The sequence below is a fragment of the Heterocephalus glaber genome, unplaced genomic scaffold, assembly GCF_053883595.1.
Source record: "Heterocephalus glaber isolate CG9 unplaced genomic scaffold, H.glaber_assembly_v1.0 deba00001461, whole genome shotgun sequence".
NCBI lineage: Eukaryota > Metazoa > Chordata > Mammalia > Rodentia > Bathyergidae > Heterocephalus > Heterocephalus glaber.
This window is the reverse complement of record NW_028258308.1, coordinates 110,524-117,334: the sequence shown is the minus strand read 5'-3', so window position 1 is coordinate 117,334 and position 6,811 is coordinate 110,524. Positions and strand designations below refer to the sequence as shown.

Sequence of the window (6,811 nt, the reverse complement as noted above, 5' to 3'; positions counted from 1 at the left end):
AGATGTGAATGGCTTAATTCTTATTTTCAGTATGACGGCCCTATAATGTAGTCATGAAGCGCACTGTTGCTTTTGAAGTACCTCAGGTTGATATGATAGATTGGTTGTGCTTTGAGTAACAAAATGATAGCCTGGCCTTTTACCAGTTGTTTCATGATTGTGTTGGAGAGATTTTCACATCTCCTCTTTACCATCTGTCCTGACAATATTCTTAATTGCAAAGGGCTTCTTTCTTCCAGCCAGTAGAGTATTAGGTAAGAGGGGCTAAAGGGAGTGAACTGGAATGCACCCACGTATTTTGAACCATGTTGTAGATGTTTCTGCTTTCCTGAAAAACTGTATCTAGTAAATTTAAAAGTCCAAGGAAATATAACTGTTTAAAAAAATAGCTAGCCTTGTTTTGCAACTACCTGAACTCTGAATTACATGTATTATGTACACTGTCTCTTATCCATTCATTAATCCAGCAAAGAAGGTCTTTTTTTTTTTTTTTAAGAAGGCCTTTTTTATCTTCATTATCTAAGGAGAACATCCAGGCTCAAATAAATTTTCTTTTTTTTTTTGGTACTGGGAACCGAACTTGGGACCTTGCTTGGGAGGCAGGTAGTGGAACAGGCTCAAGTAAATTTATTTTCCAAAGGTTAAATAATAAGGAAAGGTTGGAGCAGAGGTTCCAGTCTAGATCTGCTTATCTTTATTTATTATTATTATTATTATTATTTTGATCTGCTTGTCTTTAAAGCCCACACTCTGTTGTTCCTCATGCAGTGAGCTTGTTTAAATTTGTATGATTCTGACCTGGCCCACTACTTGGTTAACTCTGCTAAACAGTTGACAGTGGTATGCCTGTTTATGTATGGCAGGGAATCAGCTTTATTAAGTCTTGCTTGAGAGCAAAAAGTACAGATCAGGACAAAGTATAGGTGACTTGGGTCTCTCCCATTTCTGAATTCAGTAGCCAACAGCAATGGAGATTTATAGTTATGATTTCAACTATGTGCAGATTAGGTGTTTTTGGCAATCTCATGGATTTCTTCCTGTCGCTATAATTGCTGTCAGCACTGATTGTGATGGTTTAGTATCTATAAGATAAGAACAGAAAATTTCACTTTCAGGAAAATGATAGACACAGAATGACACTTTTTTCTAGATGTTTATACATTATGTTTGTTTGTTTGTTTTGGTACTGGGGATCGAACTTGGGACCTTGTGCTTGTGAGGCTGGCAGCAGAACCACTGAGCTAAATCCCCGGCTAGATGCTTATACATTATGGATTCACACATAACTAGAACCAAAGGTTTAGAAAAACTCATATGTTTGTAATCAATATTGCTTTAGGTTTTAAAACACACTGACATGGTAATATTTCCATTCATTTTTGTAAACTGTTCAGCTGCCTTTAGGCTAGGAAACTATAGTTTTTCTCTTTTGTGTTTATTTCAAGAACAGAAGCAATAATACAGTTAGTACAGCTAATTGTAGGTTTTTAAAAATCAGAGTTAAGGCTTATAAATTACCATGTGTATCTCAAGTTGGAAAAAAAGGTGATTAAAATCTATTCTCTCTCTGTACTGGGGATTAAACCCAGTATCTTTCACATGCTAGGCAATTGCTCTATATCTGAGGCCTTTTTTAGTTTTTATTTTGAGACAGAATCGCAAAGCCTGGGCTGGCTTCAAATGTGATTCTCTTGCCTCACCCTCCTGAGTAGTGTGAGCTACCATACTTGACTATTCTTTTCTCTAACCAAATTATAACATATAGTTTGAGCCCTTCTTGCTCTTTGTGCTGTCTTATTATCGGTACCACTTTGGCTGTATTCCTTTGTATAATCCGTCTCACCTAGCATGATGCAGTGCTCTTAACAGGTGGAGTATTTTTGAATAAGGCTGAATCACAAAACTGCTATGAACCCCTTTTTCTAGAGTTGCGTTAATTAGAGATGATTGTGGGCATGTGTGTTCAGTAAGTACGTCTTTAAACTTTCTTCATCTTTCTCTCCTGTTTCTTACTGTAGCTCCAGTAGTCACTTCCTCTGTTCCAGAGGTGAAAAATCTGTGGCTGCGAGTTCACGGAAGGCTGTCAGATCCTAGCTATATCATTTCAGCTTTATGCTCTTCCTCTGAACCATTTTTCTTCTTATTAAACTCTTTTCTTTTCTTTTTCTTTTCCTTTATTTGGTATTCTTCTTCTATAATAAAAAATAGAAAAAAGGAATTAACCATTTGGAAAAAGCATAAATTAATTTTGGTTATAGAAGAATTTGAGTACTCAATATTGTAGCTTTTCCTGTTGGCCAGGAATGAGATTACATGTAGGGAATGAGAAAAGAGCAAAGAGAGAAGAAACTGACCACTAGAAAAAGAAGGCTGAATATGCACTTCTTCCTAGATAGTGTTTTAGTGCAGTATCACAAAACTAAAGACCCACTTTGCAAGGTGTGACCTGTCTGAAATATTTGAGCATTTAGACTGGTGTTAAAATTAACTGTGTGCAAAAACATGCCATGTGTAAAGACAGAGGAGGCTGTAGGGGGCTGGGTGTGTGAGGCAGTTCTGGGAGCCACCATGCAAGGATTTGGGTCCATAAGCTGAGGTCTTTGACATTTGGTCTGGTGGCCAATCTCAGTCTGAGTCTGGTCTTCAAATGTACTATGTGAGCTACTAAGATAGGATCTATTTAGGCACTAGTTAGTATTTCTTCGGAGCACAAAGTTAAACATCATTTAGATACAATTAGGACTGTTCTCCAGGTTCTCAAGAAGATGAGGCTACCACATTCCGCAGGCAGGAGAACCAGTGAAGGATCTGGGGGGAAAGTAGCAACATAGAAGAAGCACTTTAGAGTCAGATTGTCTTTCCTCCTTGTCACCAGTGTCATCGCTCATAAGTCATTTTCTGAACTTTTAAAAGGGATTGTGTTGGATAAGTGGTGAAGTATCTTATGGCTTTGAAATTCTACTTCTTGTCATTTTTATTGCTCATACATACACTTACACTATTTAGTACTGATGTCATTTCCTTTTTGGTATTGGGAATTGAATCCAGGGTGGCTCTACTGCTACCAAGCTACGTCTCAAGCTGTTTTTATTTGTTATTTTGAGACAAGGTCTCTCTAAATTGCCTAGGCTGGCCTTGAACTTAGAATCCTCTTGCCCTAGCCTCTGAATTAGTTGAGGTTACAGATGTGAGCCACCAACTAACATCACCTTTTTTGTTTGTTTGTTTTTTGAGACAGAGTTTCCCTAAATAGTTCAGGCTGGTCTCGAATTCACTCTGTAGCCCGGGCTGGCCTTGAACTTGCAGCAGTCCTGCTTCAGCCTCCTGAGTGCTGAGATTCCAGGCATACACCACCACACCGGGGTCTAACATCATGTGTTTTTAAACCATTCATTCTTTTTCTTTTGGTACCGGGGATCAAACTCTGGACCTTGCGCTTTCGTGGCAGGCAGCAGAACCACTGAACTAAATCCCCGGCTAAACCATTCATTCTTCATTGAACAATTGTTACTGAGCCCTTACCACGGATAAGACTCTACTCTCAGTGCTTGAGGTATGACAGTGAATTTGCCTGAGGAACAGGCCTGTCTCTTGGTTGTGGTTAATTTTATGGGTCAATGAGAGTGGGCCGTGGAGCACCAGGTTAAACCTGTTCCTGGGTGGATCTGAAAATCTCTAGATGAGATTCTAGGGGTGTCTGGTGCTCTTGGCAGAGGAGATGGCTTTCCCAGTGTGGATGGCACCAACCAATCTGGTGGGGGCCTGAACAGAACAGCAGTTGGAGGAAGGAGGGGTCCTCCTTCGCCTGCCTCACTGCTGGCGCTGGGCACCTTTTGCCATCCACTCTCTTCCTTCCCATGGACATCGCCATCCTAGCTCTCCGGGTTTGCAGACCTCAGGAGCAAACTGAGTTAAACCATCAGTTTCCTGGGTTTCTGCCTAGTAGATGGTGGATCATGCTGGTGTCTCCCTGCACAACCTTGGCACCCAATTCCTCATAAAACTCCTTTTGCCTGGTGTGGTGGCGCATGTCTGGAATCCCAGCACTTGAGAGCTGAGGTAGGAGGAGTTCCACAAGTTCGAGGCCAGCCTGTACTACATAGCAAAATCCTGTCTCAAAAAATAAAACAAACAAAACAAAAAGACTAAACTTATCAAGATATATAACTTTGTGCTGGGGATGTAGCTCAGTGGTAGAATGCTTGCCTAGCACACGTGAGGCTTTGGGTCCATCTCCAGTACTGAAAAAAGAAGAGTTATTAACATTTACAACTTACTGATTACAATTTCATGTTTTCTTTGGTACAGGTTTTCAAACTCAAGACCTTGTGCTTGCAAGGCAGGCACGGTGCCGCTGAGCTAAATCCTTAGCCCATGTTTTCTTTTTATAATAGGAAAATACACTTTAACAGAAGTAAGTATATAGGTGAAATAGACATTTAGAGGTGAAAATAGAACAATAGAAAAAAGTATATTATTTTTAGTAGTATGTATTGTTTGACTGAAAAATATTAACTATTTTTTGTTTTTTTCAGACAGGATCTTGCTATGTAGCTCAGGCTGGCTTTAAACTCACAATCCTCATGCCTCAGCCTCAGCCTTCTGAGTGCTAGGACTACAAGAGTTCACTACCATGCCCTGCTCATATGATAAATATTTTAAAGGCTGAGTAAGAACTACTTTCATAGCATCTGTAAAGCAGAAATAGGAAAGATTATTTTTCATGTCAAAATTGATTTTAGTCACTTTAAAGTTTTCTTTGATTTTTCAGAAACCATGGTTATGGGGAAAATAAGAACTGAAACAGATGCTTATTTATTTTATTTGTAACCATAAGAAGTTTAAAGTATCATCTGAAGTTACTTAAAGTAAATTACTGATATGTTGAAATATTTTGGATTACTTTAATAGAGATTTTTTGTAACGTGTAAAATATACAAAAATTCAGTTTTCGGGGTTTGGTTTAATACTTGAATGCTAATTAATTTTAAAAGATATTTTAAATACAGTCTCATTAAGTGAATGTTACCAGTGGAAGTATTTGTTTAACTTTTTTTTTTTTCTCACTGGACTTAGTGCTTTCTTTTTTTTTCCCCCCACCCTTCCCTATTTGCAAAGACTTTGTTTCCATTTTTTTCCTTTTCTCATTTTTCTTTTCCCTTCTTTCCTTTCCCCTACCCCTCCCACTTCCCCTATCCCTTTAGACCTTTTCTCCCTATTACACAATATCAATTATACATTTTTAAAATTATGATATCAAGATCTAGGAGACATTACCACAGATTTTACAGAATTTAAAAGGATATAGAAAGCATATTTCAAAAATCTGTTTTGAAATAAATTTGACAACTTCTAAGAAGTACCTTGAAAGACAAATTAATGAAACTAACTCTGGAGGAAATATCAAATTTGAATAGCACCTATTAAAGAAAGTACATTCCTAGCTTGAAAAGCTACCTATATGACAACAACAGGCTTGTATACATTTTAACTGATAAATTATATCAAACTTTTTTTTTTTTTTTGGTACCAGAGATCGAACTCGGGTCCTTGCTCTTGCGCAGCAGGCGGTAAAACCACTGAGCTCAATCCCTGGCCACTATATCAAACATTTAATGCAGGAAAAAGAAGAAACACTTCTCCCCACATTTTAGGAAATCAACATTGTGCTAATACTAAAACTGGATAAAGATAATAAAAGAAAAAAGTATGAACATAGATAGAAATTTGTTTAACAAAATAAACTATTAGAAGTTAGATCTACCAATATGTAGAAAGTGGTTTTATTATAGGGATGGCAGTGTTGGTTCAGCATTGGAAGATCCACCCCCAGAAGTCATCATTTTAACAGAGGAAAGGAAAAAGCCATATGATCCTGTCACTAGTTGGCGAAAAAGTATTGGACTAAATTCTATAGCTGTTCATGGTAAAAGCTGTCAGGAGACTAGAAGTAGAACAGAACCTTCTCAACAGATCAAAGACATGTACTCCATACTTCCAGCAAAAAGGGCTTCTGTGAAAGGAGAAGATACAATGCTTCTTCCCTAGGTGGGAAACAGGGTAGATATGCCTACTCTTCATCTGTCCATTATACTTTGAAACATAGGCCCAAACCAAAATAGTCTGGCAATAAAATAACACAATTAGGTTACGACTGGATAGGTAGAAGTAAAATCTTTATATGTCGATGAAATGATCATCTACAGAGAAAATACTAAGAAATCTCTAGGAGCTCCTAGAACTTGTATTTGAATTTAGCAGGATTAGAAAACACAAGGTATATATAAAAAGTCAGGTCCATGTATACTTGCTATAAATGAAGAATTGGATATTGAAATTTAAAATTTATGTAGGGGTACAAAGGACCCAGAAAAGTAAAAAGCAAGAGAAAAAACAAAACAGTGTTGGAAGATGTTTAGTACCTAATTTTAAGACTTCCTCTAAAGCTACAGTAATCAAGGCAGTGTTGTTGTAAGGAAAGACATATAGATCATTGGAATAAAACATAGAATCTAGAAATAGAACCACACATATATGGTCCACTGAGTTTTGAAAGATTATTTACCATAGACTTATAGACTATAAACTCAATTCAAGAGCTGAGGAAAAGATAGTGTTTTCAGCGAATGGCAATAGAACACCTGGTATCCGCATGTAAAAAATTAACCTCAACCCTATATTTCCATACATAAAAATAACTTGAAAGTATCTATGAACCTAAATATGAAAGCCTAAAACTATAAAACTTTAAGAAGAAATTATAAGGGAAAATGTTTATGAATTTAGGGTAGGCAAGAACTTCCTAGGATAC

The 6,811-nt window shown here is 37.4% G+C and overlaps 1 long non-coding RNA gene across 1 annotated transcript in view; it reads right to left on the bottom strand.

Moving 5' to 3' along the window:
* Positions 1–563: 563 nt before the first annotated feature.
* LOC147826703 (uncharacterized) overlaps positions 564–6,811 on the bottom strand; it is a 57,546-nt gene continuing 51,298 nt past the window's right edge. Inside the window, exon 3 of the long non-coding RNA XR_015453415.1 lies at positions 564–2,192. This is a non-coding gene — a long non-coding RNA (uncharacterized LOC147826703). The remainder of the gene's footprint in view (positions 2,193–6,811) is intronic.